This window comes from Petaurus breviceps, unplaced genomic scaffold (assembly GCF_028583685.1).
Source record: "Petaurus breviceps papuanus isolate PSGF00001 unplaced genomic scaffold, PetGlider_PUasm1.0 313, whole genome shotgun sequence".
NCBI lineage: Eukaryota > Metazoa > Chordata > Mammalia > Diprotodontia > Petauridae > Petaurus > Petaurus breviceps.
In genome coordinates this window covers 548,029-565,105 of record NW_027186073.1, presented here as the reverse complement: position 1 = coordinate 565,105, position 17,077 = coordinate 548,029, and the positions used below count along the sequence as shown (strand labels likewise).

At 35.6% G+C, this 17,077-nt stretch overlaps 1 pseudogene; it reads left to right on the top strand.

The window, feature by feature from the left end:
• The first annotated feature begins 11,232 nt into the window (after nucleotides 1-11,232).
• On the top strand, nucleotides 11,233-12,383 carry LOC138167824 (olfactory receptor 6C2-like; annotated as a pseudogene).
• The last annotated feature ends 4,694 nt before the right edge of the window (nucleotides 12,384-17,077 follow it).

Here is a 17,077-nt window from a genome sequence, read left to right as displayed (position 1 = left end):
TGGAAGCACCCACTTTTGAAAAGGGACAGGATCAAAGTACAGAATAGAACTAGTGGGAGGGGGTGATAGAATGGAGGAAAATATAGTCAGTCTTTCACAATATATCCACTATGGAAATGTTTTGCATAACTACACATGTACAACCTATATTGAATTGCTTATCTTCCCAGTAAGGGTGGTTGATGAGGGAGGTAGGGAAAGAATCTGGAATTCAAAGTTTTAAAATCAAATGTTTAAAATATATGTATATTATTATTAGTAGTAGTAGTATTTTACATGTAACTGGGAAATAAGATATACATTCACTGGGTCATAGAGATCCACTGTGCCCTAGTGGAAAGTCGGAGGCGGCACGGGTGTAGATATGGGAGAGAGCAGATTGCGGGAGGTGATATTCAGTGGGATTACATTATGGGGGGGGGTAGGGGAAAATGTGGAGAAAATTTGTAACTCAAAATCTTGTGGAAATGAATGATGTAAACTAAATATTAATAATAATAAAAGATTTATAAAACAAGAAAAAAAGAAAAGTTACTTTACAATTATGGTTTTTAAGAAACTGGGGTACATAAGAATTTTCCTAAGAAAGCAGTTAACAGGAAGGCAGACATTGTGGTTCAGCCATTGTAGTTCTGCTTGTTTATTCACATATATAATAATGCTTTGCATGTTCTGTCCTTTTATCGGCTTATTATTATTGCTAATTTTGCATTTTTGGTCTTCTGTTTATTTGCTTGTATATTGTATTGTGCATACTATAGACATTTGCATGTTACATATCCCACATATAATGGATACATATAGTTACTGGATAAGCTGATCAAAAAATCATCAGATATTTTACTCAATGCCTACTATATGCTAGACACTATTCTAAGAATTGAAGATAAAAGTATAGAGACTCAAAAATCCCAACTCAAAACTTATTCAAAGTGAGTTTTTATATTCAATTTTATTTCTCTCTGATTTTCAGAATCTCAACTTTGTTGTTTAGGGTTTTTTATTGTTCTTCTAGCTTTCTATTTGTGTCAGCTAGGTGATGCAGCAGTTGGATCTGTAGTACACTTAGGTTTGTAGTCAGAAAAGACACAGCTTTCCAAGTTCAAATTTTGCCTCTAACACTTACTAGCTGTGTGACCCTGTCAAAGCCATTCAGTCTTGTTTGCTTCAGTTTCTTCATTTGTAAAATTATAAACATATATAATTATGTGATAAAAAATGATCAATACATTTTCAAAAGTTTTTTAAATAATAAAAAAGAAAAAAATGGCACATGACTCCAGTATCTTTGCCAAGAAAATCCCAAATGGAGTCACAAAGAAATACACACCACGGAAATGATAGGACAACAAGTTTTTCAGTTCTCAGATCAATTCATTGATTTTATTCTTTCTCTATTTTGTTGATGGAAGTACTTATAGAAAGAATTTTCTCTGAAGAGCTGTGTAATTACATCCCACAAGTTTTAATATATTGTTTCATTATTTCCATTTTCATCAAGAAATTCTTCTGTTACCTCTATAACTTCTTTAACCCACCAGTTCTTGGGAGTAAATTATTTATCTCATCAATTATTTTTAATAATTTCTTGGAAGGCTAGTTATTGAACATAATTCCATTTAATGATGGGTAAAGGTGCTTAATATTTCTGCTTTTCTGAATTTTTGTGAGGTTTATATACCCAAATATATGTCACCTTTGTAAAGGTGCCATACAGGATCTCTGTTCCCATTGAGTAAACATCACAGATCTACCATCTATAATTTTTCTAAAGTTGTATTCAGGTCCTTAATTTCATTTCTGCTTAAATTCTTGTTTGCTTTGTCTATGTCTGAAATCATACATTGAGATTCTTCATTATTACATTTTTATTGTCCATTTGCCCTGTGATGTAATTAGCTTGTCCTATAAGTAGTCAGATACTATGGAATTTGGCACATATATAGACAAATATGTATATACTGGCAAATACTATATGTGATAACTGATACTGAATGATTATCTATGGTACTTTTTCAGACTTTTGATTTTTTCAAAAAACATTCCTTGTCCCATTAAGTCTACATTTTCTGTTTGACCCATTCTAATGGTAAGGGAACTGAGTTCCTAAGTATGGTTTCTCACTTTATTTTCAATTTTATGCATTTATTTTCCTTCCTAGATATTTCATTTGGCATATCTTGCTTTACCTCTTATAAGTGTACTTTTAAGTCATTGTGGTCAGGAGTTGGGTTTTTCTTTTCTTAATCCAAGACTGTACTTGGAATTATGGGAATGTAATATCAGATATAATCACTTTGTAGGTCCTATTTTGAATGACTTTTTCTCTGTTACAGGGTAGGATCCTATGGGAAATTGTTGATGCTTTTAAAAAGTATCATTAAAATGTTAAATTTTAAAAGTAATGTAACAATCTCACAAGAAAAGTATGATTAGAAATGTAAGTCAGAGGATCATAGAGAATAATGGAGGTAAAAGATGGACAGTCCAGACATTGTACTGGAAGAATGAAATGTTGAAAGATGTAGAAAATGACCTCCAATTCATTTTGGTAAATCTTTCATGAAGGACTTGAGGGAGAATCACAAAAGATGAGAGGGTGTGGAAGGATGGCTATCTTTCCCATATAAAGTTATAAAGAATAATCATAGAAGATGAAAGGGCATGGAAGCATCATGATCTATGGGCACTATATGAAGTCATTGCCCCCAGAGATCCATTCAAATACTCATATTGCATCATGGTGCCAGCTAGAAAGACTGTCTGCAACAGAAGATGATGACATATCTCAGAATCGCATGGGACACAGAGTGAATGGGATTCCTTTGAAATCTGTCCTGCTCCTGGGAATCCCCAACATCTTTTCCCCTCCCTTTGGACTAAGAACCACTCTGATACCATACAAAAGGGTGATAGGATCAAAGACTTTTGCATTGTTGACCAGTGTATCTGATGCTAATATGTTATTCTCTGATCTCTGTGGGCACCAGCCAAAGTTAATTACATAGGAGATCCATTAAAGCTGCATAAACCTGAGTCCCTAAGGATTGTTTTCTTTGTGCCTCAGGTCAACCTAAAGCACCTAAAACAGATTAAACAGATAAAACAAATGTTATTTTTTGTCATTAATGGTAAATTTATAAGGAAATCTTTACCCAGACAGATCAACTCCTATTCTAAAATAAAAAAATTGATTCAAATATTACTTTTTTTACATTGAGCCTTCCTTCTTTGCAGGTACAAAGAGTAAAGAGATATATGAATAGGAAATAGGAAATAGTCACAGGACAGCCTGTGTGTGCAGGAGTTTTGGTCGTAGAAGCAAAGTGTGACCAGAAATTTCCATGTAGTTAAGATTTTGGGATTAAAACCAGAAAAGAGTTCAGAGACTATCTCATCCAAACCATTCATTTACAAATAAGAAAACTGAGGATCAGTAAAGAAAAGCAATTTACCCAAAATAACACCATCATAAGGAGCATAGCTGCGTCTCAAAGATTTCAAATCTACTAATTATTTCATTAAACCATACTGCCTCTACTCACTCACTGTTGCTCAGCATTGAGTCATCCCAGGAACCTTTGGGGCTACTCTATCCAATGAAATCAGAGGACTGCCAGAAAAGTAAGTATGGGAAGGGTTTTCCATGTCATTTTGGATTTCTAAGGGTGAGAAGTATGGAACTCTGTAAAAATCCAAGATTGAGACAAATATTATGAATGTTTCTGGGTGGTTTTTCTACTAAATGGGACACTTTTCCATTAAATGATAAAACTTTTAATTTCACCCCCTAGATAGGGGCAAGTGAGTCAGCTTTAGGGATAGGGAATTAAATGCTTACTTCTGTGCTTTGAAACTCCTTTTTCTTCCTAGATCTACTTGCATCCAAAGATAGCACTTCTGTTCTCCTACTGTGAACTTCCTGAAATTCTTCAGTTAATAGTGATTCTTTTGGACTACCTCACTCCCAAATTTAAAATGCACCAACCCTTGCATTACAGGGTGGTTTGGGGGGCAATAACAAAGGAATATAAACTTTTCTTTTTGAAAAAGAAATATAATCCTTTCTTTCTGAAGCAGGTCATTTGACCCCAATGGAGAAAGAACATAAATATTATAATAACAAGGAGATAGATACCCTGGGTACTTTCAATACCTGCTTTACTGTAGGGAGAGCAGCTTCCAGCTCTGTATACTCTGAGATTTACAAGGCTTTTCCAGAAACAAATTAATATCACTGACCCACTCCTGCAAAACAAAGGTCAAAATTATTTAATTTCACTGTTTTTTGTATCTCTGGTTACAGACTTATTTTTCCCCTACCAAAAAATAAAATAAGCACAATTCATTATCTTAAAAAATGAGAATTAGGAAACACCATTTTGATTTGGCCTTTCATCAGTTATATTTACCTTACACATAGAAAAGTGTAGTAGCCATAATTTTATCTTTTTAGGAGTACTATGTAAACCAGGATATGTACTATGTAAACCTCACTCTCTAACAATACCAATTCAGCCCACTGCTGATAAAAAGCTACCCTTCATTCATTCAGCAAACATTTTCCTAAATACCCCCTATCTCATAAGCACTGTATTAAGGGCTGGGGATTCAGAGACAAATACAAAATAGTCTCTGTCCTCAAAGAATTGATATGCAATTAAAAGGAAACAACATATAAGTAGAAATTTAAATACAAAATATATCTAAAGTCATTTCTGGAGCCAGGGCACTAGAAAGTGAGGATAAAGAGAAGACTCCTGGAGGAGACAACCCTGGAGAGAAGTTTGAAGAACTACACGGATTGAAGGAGGGGATGGAGGGAACTACAGGCATGGGAAACAATATATTCAAGAACAAAAAGAAGGCACCTTAAACATCATGTGTAGGTAAGAGCATGTAGACCTGTTTTTGTGGAATCTAGAGAATAAAATATCATCAACACAGAAAGGGAGGCTGAAGTCATTTGGGAAGGACTTTAAAAGCCACATAGAGGGGCAGCTAAGTGGTGCAGTGAGTAAGAGCGTTGGCTCTGGAGTCGGGAGTATCCGGGATCGGTTCTGGCCTCAGATACTCAACACCCACACAAAATTACTGGATGTGTAACGTTGGGCAAGTTACTTAACCCCAATTGCTTTAAAAAAAGCCAAAAAGAGAAGCCAGTATTTCTTCATAGAGGCAAGACAAAGGCTTTGTAACTTCTTAAGCAGGAAAGGAACATGGTCCAACATCTGATGGACAAATATCACTTTCATAGCTGCATAGAAAATGGAGTGAGAGGGGGAAAAATCTGAGGCAGATATACCAATGAGGCTCAAATAAGCTAATATAATATTCAAACTGAGAGATGAGAGTCTAGTTGGCATAATAGCTATGTGGTTAAAACAAAGAGGATGAAGGAGAGATATGCAGTAGAGGTTAAATAAATAAGAGAGAAATGAAGGACAATAAAGAGTTGAGGATGACTCCTATGTGGCAAAACAAGGACTTGGAGGAAGGTGATGCCATTATTAGACATAGGAAAGCTTAATTAACTGGAATATTTGGTCAGAAAGATGACAGCCGCTTCATATATAGTGAGGTTCTGAAGTCTAAAGTGCATCCAGTTGGAAATGCCTTCAGTACTCAGGACAGGGGCTGGACTGGATATAATGAAGAGTGGAGGAGGGACATTTGTGGGTGACTATGAGATTGAAGGCATGGCCATGTTTACGTGTTATTTAATTGGGGTGTCAAGGTTCATAAACTAGAAAGTCATGGTATCTGAGAAGACATTCGAGGCAACTTTTAATTCTCAACTATAAGGGTAAGTGATGAGATTGTGAGATTTCATGAGATATGAAGCTGCTTAAGAAAGCAGGAAGAATTCCTTAGGCACTACAAGATAATGGTCAACAGGATTTGGATAGGATGATATATTTGGATAGAAATCATTTCAGAAGAGTAGATGCTGCTGAGTGTGGTAGGGGAATAGTATGGCAGTAGCAGTGAGGAGAAATTAGCATGTGCAAATGGATATTGCAATTTCAATACAAGTACATTGGGAGACATTGATAAAGACATGTAAAAAGCTGAAGAGGGTGACCAGGTATGAAATGTATTTTGGAAGAAGTCAGGTTTTCCTTATTGTAAAGATAGAAGAGTAACTTGAGAATAACAGGATTAGCAAAAGGAAAGTTTATTCCCAATAAAATGAGAGATCCAAAGGGCATAATGTAAAGGGAGGATACATTCCATGAATGGGGAATAACCATGGAATAGGGACACAGGAGGCTTGATGTTTTAAGGAAAAAAAAAATACAATAGGATAGTAGGCCTAGAGAATATGCAGGATGGGAGAAAGAAGACTAAAAATAATAAGGGGCTGGGTTATGAAAGTCTTTAAAAGTCAAAGAGAGGATTTTCTATTCCAATAGAAAATAAAATGAGAAACCATACTTAAGAATTCAGTTCCCTTACCATTAGAATGGGCCAAACAGAAAATGAAGGCTCAATGGGACAAGACATGTTTTTCAAAAAATGGAAAGACTGACAAAGAAGGACCATAGACAAACAATCAATATCAATTATAACATATATCATATGCCAGTATACGCACATTTGTTTATATATGTGCCAAATTCAATAGTATCTGAATACTTACAGGAAAAGCTAATTAGATTGCAGGGCAAATGGACAGGAAAATGTAATAATGAGGAATGTCAAGGTACTAATTTAGACATACACAAATAAAACAAGAATTTAAATAGAACTGAAAGTAAAGACCTGTATAGGACTTTTGAAAAATGAGATCAGTGGGGGAGGGAGAAGGAAATGGAGGGACCTGCGCTTTTGGAAAATCACTTAGCTAGTTGAGTCAAAGATAGATTGGAATAGGAAGAGACTGGAGGTAGAAATGCCAACCTGAAAGTTATTGAAATATCCAAGTGTGAGCACATGAAAGTCCACATCAGGGTGATGGCAGTGTCAGAGAAGAGATGGAGGCAGAGGGGAGATGTGAGTGAGACTTGATAGTAGCTATATACATAGGTTGAATGCTAGTGAGAAGTTGAGGCTGAAACCAATGTTGCAAAGCCTGGCTTATTGGGAGAATAGTGATGTCCCCAAAAGTATTGGAAAAGGTGGAGAAAAGGGAGAGTTTGGAGGAAAAGAAAATGATGAGTCTTACATTGGACATGTTGAGTATAAATTATCTATAGGACATTCAGAATGAAATGTCCAAAAGGTGGTGATGTAGGACTTAACATCAGGACTGAGATTGAGGCTCAGTAGATAGGTCTTGGGATCATCTACCTAGAGCAGATAGTTGAATCTATGGGAAATTATGTGGTCACTAAGAGAGATGACATACACACAAGTACTTAATCTGAAGTCCATGGACCCCCAGCAGGTTTATGGATAGATTTAAGGGGACCTGTGACCTTTGATGAGAAAGTACATTTTATTTCAATATAATTTATTTCCTTTCTAAAAATAATCATATGTATTTTATTCCATGCATTAAAAATTACTCTGAAAATGGGTTCCTAGATATCCCCACATTGCCAAAACAGGTCAGACAACAGAGAAAAATCAGTTGAAATAGGTAGGAGGAGAACCAAGATAAATCTGTGGTATAAAAAGCTAGAGAAAAGACAGTGACCTGAATGAGAGTGTGATTGACAATATCATTCTACAGATAGGTCAAGAAGAATTGGGATTAAGAAAAGATTATTAGACATGGCAATTAGAAAATCACTTTGTAACTACAGAGAAACAAGTTTTAGGTGTATGTTGGCTTGGGAAACAGGTTGAAGAAAGAGTTAAATGAGAGAACAGACAGTGGGGAAACCAAGTATGTTTGTCTTTTTCAAGAAATTTAGAGAAGACAGGAGGTTGTGTCCAGCCTGGTATAATGTGGTGGTGTGGTAACTTTTACTAATGAAGGCTGGCTGTCATTTCCTTTTTGTATAGTAAAAGTGCACTCTCTAACTTGTACTAGCTATGATCCCACCTCTGTGAGGGCTCCAGAAGGGTGGGAAAAGTGTTATCTGTTCCCTCTAATTCCAATTCCTAAATGGCATGAAAAATATCCAGTTTATCAAATATACTTTTAGACAAGTAAGTCTTGTGCATTGAGATCTATCCCCCTCTCCCTTCTCTAGTTTTAAAAGATGGCTTACATCTTTTGGAATGATATTTGCCACTAAATTTAGGAACTGAAATGGGCAAGAGAAAGGGATCACATCACCTCATTTTAAAATTTCTTCAGACAGACTTTTTTCCAGCCATTATATAAGTGCCACTATTTAATATGGCCCTTCAATTTTAAAAAGCACTTTTCTCACAATTACTCTGCGAGGTAAACAATGTAAATATTACTAATTTCATTGTATAGATGAGAAAATGTAGGCTCAAAGATTGCCCAAAATCACAAATAACATGCATAACAGTCAAGAATTTAAAACAAGGTCTACTCACCCTCTGATGTGTGGTTAAGGAAAAAGAGGGTCATTAAATAAAAGTGTCTCATACTCCTTTTTACTCTTTGCACCTGAAAAGATGGGTGTAGTGTTTTTTTTTTAAAAGGGCAATTTTTTAAGAGATCATCTGTGAATCTATAATTTATTTATCTTTAACTTTTTTTAGACTTCCAAATTTTCTTCCTCCTTCCAGTCTCTCCACAATCTCTTTGAGAAGGCAAGCAATATGTTATAAATTGTGCATGTGAAATCATGTAAAATATGTGTTTATGTTAGCCATATTGCCAAAAATAGAAAATTAAAGTGATAAAATTGTACTTCATTCTACACATAGAATTCATCAGTTCTCTCCCTGAAGATGGATAGCTTTTTTCATCACAAGTTCTTTGAATTTATCTTTGATAATGATATTTATCAGAATACCTAAGTCTGTCACAGTTGATCATCATTACAATATTACTGGTACAGTGTACAACATCCTCCTGGTTCTGCTCACTTCACTTTCCACAAGTTCATATAAGTTGTTCCAGGTTTTTCTGAAACCATCCTGCTCATCATTTCTTATAGTAATCTAGAATTCCATCACAATCACACACTAGAACTTGTTCACACCTTCCCCAGTTGATGTGTATCCCCTTAATTACTAATTCTTTGCCACCACAAAAAAATCTGCTACAAATATTTCTATACATATTGGTCCTTTTCCTTTTTTTTCTTTGATCCCTTTGGGAAACAGATCTGGTGCACACTTAATGCTCATTCACATAGTTCCAAATTGTTCTCCACATTAGTTGGGTGAGTTCATAACTCTACCAAGAGAGCATTAATGTCCTAATTTTCCCACATTGCCTCCAAAACTTTTGATTTTCATTTCTGTCATATTCACCAGTTTGAGAGGCATAAGGTAGTACCTCAAGTTGTTTTAATTTGCATTTCTTTAATCAATTGTGATTTAAGCTTATTTATGTGACTAAAAAGAGACTTGATTTCTTCTTCTGAAAAGAGGTTGTATCCTTCTACCATTTATTAATTAATAATGGTTCTTATTTTTATAAATTTCACTCAGTTAACTATATGTTTGAGAAATGAGACCTTTATCAGAAAAACATGCTGCATAATTATTGCCAGTTTTCTACTTTTCTTCTGATCTTGGATGCATTAGATTTATTTGTGCAGAAATTGTTCAATTACATAAAATTAAAATTATCCACATTTCTTCCCATGATCCTTCCTGTCCATATTTTGGTCATAAATTCTTCCCTCAAACTGACATTTAAAGTTTTGCTTGCTCCCGTAACTTGCTTATAATGTCATCATTTATGTCTAAATCATGTCCCCATTGTGATCTTATCTTGGTAAACAGTGTGAGATGTTGGTCAACTTTCTGCCAAACTACATTCCAGTCTTCAGCAATTTTTGTCAAATAGTGAGTTCTTGCCCAAATTTTGGGACCTTTGGATTTATCAAAGACCGAATTGCTATGGTCATTTGTTCGTATGTATCTTGCACATAATCCATTCCACTGATCCACCACTCTATTCATAAACTGGTTCCAGCTTGTTTTGATGATTATCACTTGGAAACATATAGTCTGAGATCTGGTACTGCCAGGCTGATATTCTTGACCATTAATTCTTCCAAATTTATTTTGTTATTATTTTTTCTAACTCTAATACCTTGGAACTATATGCATATGACACTGATTAACTAAGTTAATTTAGATAATATTTTCATTTTAATTATATTGGCTTGATCTACCCTCAAGCAATTTCCATTTCTCCAGTAGTTTAGATCTTATTTTGGTAAGAAAGCATTTTGTAATTTTGTTTATATAGTTCTTGGGTGTGTCTTGGCAGGTGCACTTCCAAGTTTGTCTGCAATTATTTTAAATGGAATTTTTCTTTCTATGTCTTCCTTCTGGACTCTGTTGGGAATAAATAGAAATACTTATGATTTTGTGGGATTATTGATTATTATTAAACTTTTCAAGATCTATTCATTTTTCTGACTAATTTTCAGGAAAGTTTCCAAATTATCCCTATTATAGATAATATTTTATGGTGGTTTTAACTGCATACTACTTATTTTAAGGAGTGCTCTATTTATTCATAAGTATTCTTATGTTTTAGTAGGAATGGGTGTTGTATTTTATCAAAAGCTTTTTCTGCACCTACTCATGTGATTTTTCTTTTCTTATTTTTTCCATTGATTTGGTCAATTATGATGATAGTTTTCCTAATATTAAAACATCCCTGCATTCCTGGAATAAATCCCACCTGGTAATAGTTGATGACCTTTGTGATATATTGCTGGAATCTCTTTGCTAGTATTTTATTTAACATATTTTACATCAATAGTCATTAGGGAAATTGGTCTATAGTTTTCTTTATGTTTCTGCTTTTCATGATGTAGTTATCAAATCCATGTTTGTGTCATAGAAGTAATATGGTAGGACTCCTTTTTGCCTATTTTTCTAGTGCATATACTGCTGGAATTAATTGTTCTTTCAATATTTGGAAGAATTAACTTGTAAATACATCTGATCCTGGGGATTTTTGCTTGGGTATACCACTTCTTACTTGTTCAATTTCTTTTCCTGAGAAAGGGTTATTTAAGTATTCAGTAGTTAGGTTTTGAATGAATATTAATAAGAATATTTTAAGGGGATTAAAATGTAAATGGTGTTAGTTATGAAAACATATAAAATTAATGTATATAGATAAGCTAGACAATGGTAGGAAAAAATATTATTAAACAATAATAATCTTTAAACAAAGCCATTACATATTCTCTCTAATTTATAGCTGAGAGATGCTCAGATCAACATGTTAGTGACATTGTTTTTTATCAAGTAAATGATGGTCCAGGGATAACTTCCATTGCCTTTCCCTCTGATTCCCAGGACAAATGTACATTTCATCACTCTCCTCCTCAGATCTAATCACTCTCTTCTTTTACTCACAGATCCATCAGAAGTCAAAGATGAGAAAGCATACAGAGATAACATTATTTATCCTTCGAGGACTAACAAACGATCCATGATTAAAGGTTCTAATTTTCATCTTTCTCTTTTTCACATATGTTTTGAGCATAGTTGGGAACTTGATCATCATCACCCTCACCTTGATGGATGAACAACTTAAGACACCCATGTATTTCTTCCTCAGAAACTTTTCCTTTTTAGAAGTGGCATTCACAACTGCCTATATTCCCAGATACCTCTATAGCTTGTCTACTGGAGACAATACCATTACATATAATGCTTGCTTTGCCCAAATATTTTTTGTTATTCTTCTTGGGGTAACAGAATTTTTTCTTCTGGCCACCATGTCCTATGATCGCTATTTGGCCATCTGCAAACCTCTGCACTACACAGCCATCATCAACAACAAAGTCTGCAACCAGTTGCTCCTGAGTTCTTGGCTGGCTGGGTTGATGATCGTCCTCCCACTACTTACTGTGGGCTTCCAGATGGAATTCTATGACTCCAATGTTATTGATCACTTTGGTTGTGAAGCATTTCCCCTGATAAAGATTGCATCCTCAGACATGCAATTCATAGAGAAGATGGTTTTGATCTTTGCTGTATTTACTCTCATTGTTACCTTCTTCTTAGTACTTCTCTCCTATGCACAGATTATCAAGACTGTTCTCAGATTCCCCTCAGTTCAACAAAGGAAAAAGGCCTTTTCCACTTGTTCTTCCCATGTAATTGTAGTCTCCATCACTTATGGCAGTTGCATCTTCATCTATATGAAACCTTCTGCAAAAGAAGACGTGGCTCTGAATAAGGTGGTGATATTGCTTGTAACTTCAGTTGCCCCTGTTATGAACCCCTTAATTTATGCCCTAAGAAATAAGCAAGTGATACAAACTTTTAAGGACTTGGCCAAAAAGATTTTCTTCCTTTCAAAGCAATAAACAATTGACTTAAGGATGCCAAATGATGAGAGAAAATCTAAATGACCTTTAACTCTCTGTCCATTGCCCTTTTTTATTTCCCTTGCCAATCACCCTTGACCATAGTCCAGTCACTGTAACCTTCTCACACTTCCCTTCTCTTAAACTGAAAATCCTCCCAACACTCAAATAATAAAGGTTTCTTCTGACCCTCATCTTCCGTTGTCAGGTTCACTTTTGAAATAGCTCTGCTCTCTCCACTCCAGCCTACCATAACCACCATTCCCCCCACTGCAGGCAATAAAATCAAGTCTTTTCCTTCCCATAATCATGTATAGGGAGCTTTTATATGGTGCAGTTGTGGAATCATCACTTCTACTTCTTAGGTGTCCTTAAAATCATCTAGACCAATCTCTTTGGTACTGAATTCATTCTTGCTGATATGTGTATCTGTTGCCTATATTCCTTGCCTCAATTCTTTTTCTTCACTTTCCATGTGGCAACAATTAATTCCCTTTTTCTCATTCTCTATATGTAGTCTCCTCATGTCTTCTCCCTGATCACATCTAACCACTTTTCTCACCAGGAATGAGACCAATATGATTTTCCAAAATGATCTCTAACAAATTAGAAGCAAGTTGCTTCTCTTCAGATCTCTTGTAACACTATAGTTGTGCCTTTCCTACTTTTAATTGCAACAATTTTTACACCTGCTATTTTCTCCCAAACTTGATTGGAAGCTAATGGAGGGTAAGGACTAGGGATCATTCATCTGCAACACACTGCTTTGTACATAGTAACAGTTAATACATTTTGTGGAATTTTATTGGTCAGTGGGAAAAAAGATATAATTTTCATAGTTAGGGTAGGAATACAAGACATTCAGGAACTAGGAAAGACTAAATGAATTAAAAAAGAGAATGCAGTAGCTGATTCTAGAAAAAGAAATCATTGAATTCTACTCAGTTAGAGAATTTAAATAACAAGTAGTCCTTAACCAAGCTTCAGCAGCATAAAACCAAGTTCTGACCAAAAGAAAATTAAAGGGGGTGGCTAGATGGCTCAGTGAATAGAGCACTGGCCCTGGAGTCAAGAGGACCTTAGTTCAAACCCGGCCTAGACTAGCTGTATGACCTTGGGCAAGTCACTTAACCCCAATTGCCCTCCAAAAAAAAAGAAAATTAAAGGAGGATGGAAATTAATACAAAAGCATTTTATTGTTGAATAGACAAATTTGACTATTGTAGATTTATATGGGAGAGGAATACACTTGTGAAAATAATAAGAAAAATATACGATGAAGAAATATTAAAAATTACAAAAATGAGAAGCAGGAAAAAATGGTTTCTCAACATAATGCAATTCTAACTGCAGCAGTTGCATTTATGACTTCAGATTAGACAACAATAAAATTCACAAGATCAAGAGAGATAAATTGGAAAACTATATTATGCTTTAAGTCATCACAATGAAAGATTATGAAATATATATTTATCAAACGGCATGGTATTGCATATTGGCATTTCACAAATTAAAAGATAACTGAATCAAAAAATATATATACTAGGCATGCCCAGGTGGTACAGTGAGTCAGAGTGTAACCTTGAGCAAGCCCCAATTGCATATATATACTGCAACACAATTATTGCAGACTTTAATGTTTTTCTTTGAGAATTGAATAACTTTTTTTTAGCTTTTTGAAGATGGGAATGCAGGGCAATTGGGATTAAGTGACTTGCCCAAAGTCACATGGCTAGTAAGTGTCTGAGGCCGGATTTGAACTCAGGTCCTCTTGACTCCAATGCCAGTTCTCTATTCACTGCACCACCTAGTTGCCCCTGAATAGCTTTTAAAGAAGAATAAAACAGCTAAATAAAAATATACTTGAAAGATTCTTGTTGTTTTATGAATAAGGATATTAAAGATTATACCTATTCATGAGTATAACATATAAATATCCATCAAATTAAAATTATTCTTATGAAAAGACAGAATATGTTTTACATGCCAAAGCTCATTAAAATAATAATGAATTCAGGCAATATAAATAATCAAGAACTAAAACAATAAGAAAGCTAACCAATAATTGGCTGATTCAACTAAACTGGATCTCAAAAGAAAATGAAGTTCACAAATCAATCAGTCAGTAAGCACTGACTGACTTCAGCAACCATTTCTTAATCAACTGCAGCACATCAGGTAGAATAGGAGGTTCTGGATACACAAAGACAAAAATAAAACCATCCCTAGCATCAAGGAGCTGACATTCTTCATGGAAAAACCCCATTCTGTCTCTCCCCATCTCCTCTCATTATATTCCTCTCTCACCTCTTAATTTGAAATTTTAAGTATCATACCTTCCAGTTCAATTGGTCTATCTAACTTTCTACTCAACTAATTGTCTTCAAAGGAAGATAAAACAGTGGAGTACTTAAAGTATTTGAAAATACTTGGTAATATATTCAAAAGTATGAATAGTGGCAATGATATATGTGAATAAAGGTCATTAATAACATTATTTTTTATTACTGAACTCAATGAAAGAGGAAATTGTAACAGGCAAATGCTTTTTTCCCTTTATACACTGTCAAACACAAAAAGTGTCTTTTTCAGGGGGAAGGGGGGAAGTTACTTACAAAATTCTTTTATTGCTCTTATTTAGCTTTACTTTGGGGTCATATGACCAATAATGTTGTCTTTTTAGGTCAGTAAAATATGGTGCTAGAAATGAGTGGGTCTGGAATGCAAGGAGAAGGAGATATTTTTAAAGAAAGGAGAAAAATCCATAGGTTGCCACTGAGGAAAAAAAAAACAGATACGTTAGTAAAAGCTGGAAGATAATACTATCTGGTTTCCTATTTTAGCGTACCCTCCATACTTTAAGCTTTGAAGATTTGTTTTATTTTGAGACATTGGCTTTCACCTTCCAAGATTTTAAACCAAAAGTCCCATATGACAATTGTAAAACCAAGTATGAGCAGCTTTTCCAGAGGACTGCTACTGTGAACAGCTTTCAAGGTTCTGATTACACAGTACAGCAAACTCTCTATTTATTCATAACAAACTAAGACAAAACATTCACAGAAATCAAAGTACAGCATCCAGAATGCTATGGCATAACAACTTATCACTAAAATGGCCACATAGTTTTCATCAAAGTGGTCACATTTTATAAGCAAAAGATAACATTCAGGGGAGGCCAGGTGGCACAGCGAGTAAGAGCACCAGCTCCAGTGTTGAGAAGACCTGGAGATCAAATCCCAGGCTCAGACACTTAGCACCCACCCAGAAACACCTGGCCCTGTAGCCTTGAGCTTACTTAACCCCAATTGCTTAGGGGCGGCCAGGTGGCTCAGCGAGTAAGAGCACCAGCTCCAGTGTAGGGATGACCTGGATCAAATCTGGGCTCGGATACTCAGCACCACACCCAGAATTAACTGGCTTCATAACCTTGAGCAAGTTACTTAACCCCAATTGCTTAAAAAAAAAGATAACATTCACTTGGTAAGTCCTTAATTTATTCACCCTTAAGGCAAGCCTCCTTAATTGACACAAAGTACAAAAGTCAGTCTTCTAGCCCCAGGTCACATTGTCTTAATCTCTCCAATTAAAATGTCTTCTTTCTTCTTAGTTGGAGATTAGTTTCCAATCATCCTTAATTAGTAAGTTCTTAAATCAATCATCTAAATATAAAGGTCAAAGTTCTCTACCCCTAGTAAATCATGATCTTCTCAATTTGCCTTAAATATCCAAGGAGAAGTCTTTTCATCCTCACTAGAGGCAGGATCTTTGCTTCCATGGTTTCTCTTCCATGGTACCAGCTCCTGCCCAAATCTATCCCTGTATCACTGTCACCTGAGTTCAAAGGCAGACAGCTTTCAGTTCTTTGTCCAGTTTCTTGTGCAGTTCCTCTTCCAGCTCTTGTTCCACACTGAAGTTCACAGTGCCTGGTCCACCTCAAATCCTTTACAGTTTCTGTTCCTGGGAAGACAAAGCTTAACAAAGCCATGATAACAGTCAGCCACATTGCTGGCATCCTCATCAATTCACTTTTGGCCTTTGAAATCGACTCAAAACCCACCAACAATGTCTGACAACTCAACACAAGTCATTGGTATAGTCGCAGGACCTCTGAAATAATCAGGAAGACCCTCCTCCAGGATTTTGACACCACAGTCACATCTCCTCCCAATTTTACTCTCTTCTCATTTCTCAGTTCTTCTCAATTCTCAGTTCAGTTCTCAGTTCTCTTCTCTCTATCCAGCAGTAGCAGCCCAGCCTCTAGAAGCTTGCTCTAAGCAGTTCTGGCCTCTCCCAGCTTGGGCTTTTCTTTATATAAGGCATTAGCTTCTCCCTGTCCTGACCCTTCCTGTTACATCAGTAAGTTCATCCCACTGGGGGATTCACTAGTTCCAGATATTAATACTTGACACAAGCATGAACTTGGAACTAAGTACTAAGTACCCATTAGCTTGCCAATACAATGGGATCTTCAAATTCCATTACTATTACACAATTTACACAGGACTAATTACAGTGCTCAGGCAGGAGATCTCAGCATTTGGGCTTTTGTGTTTTATAGCATGGATCATCAGGCAAAATTGGTTTCACTTGGCTGTACTACTTTGAGTGATCTCTGTCTGACATCTCCACCATGCTCCAGGAAGCTCATAATCTTGAAGACTCCATCTCCTGCAGGTTCTCATCAGCCTTGG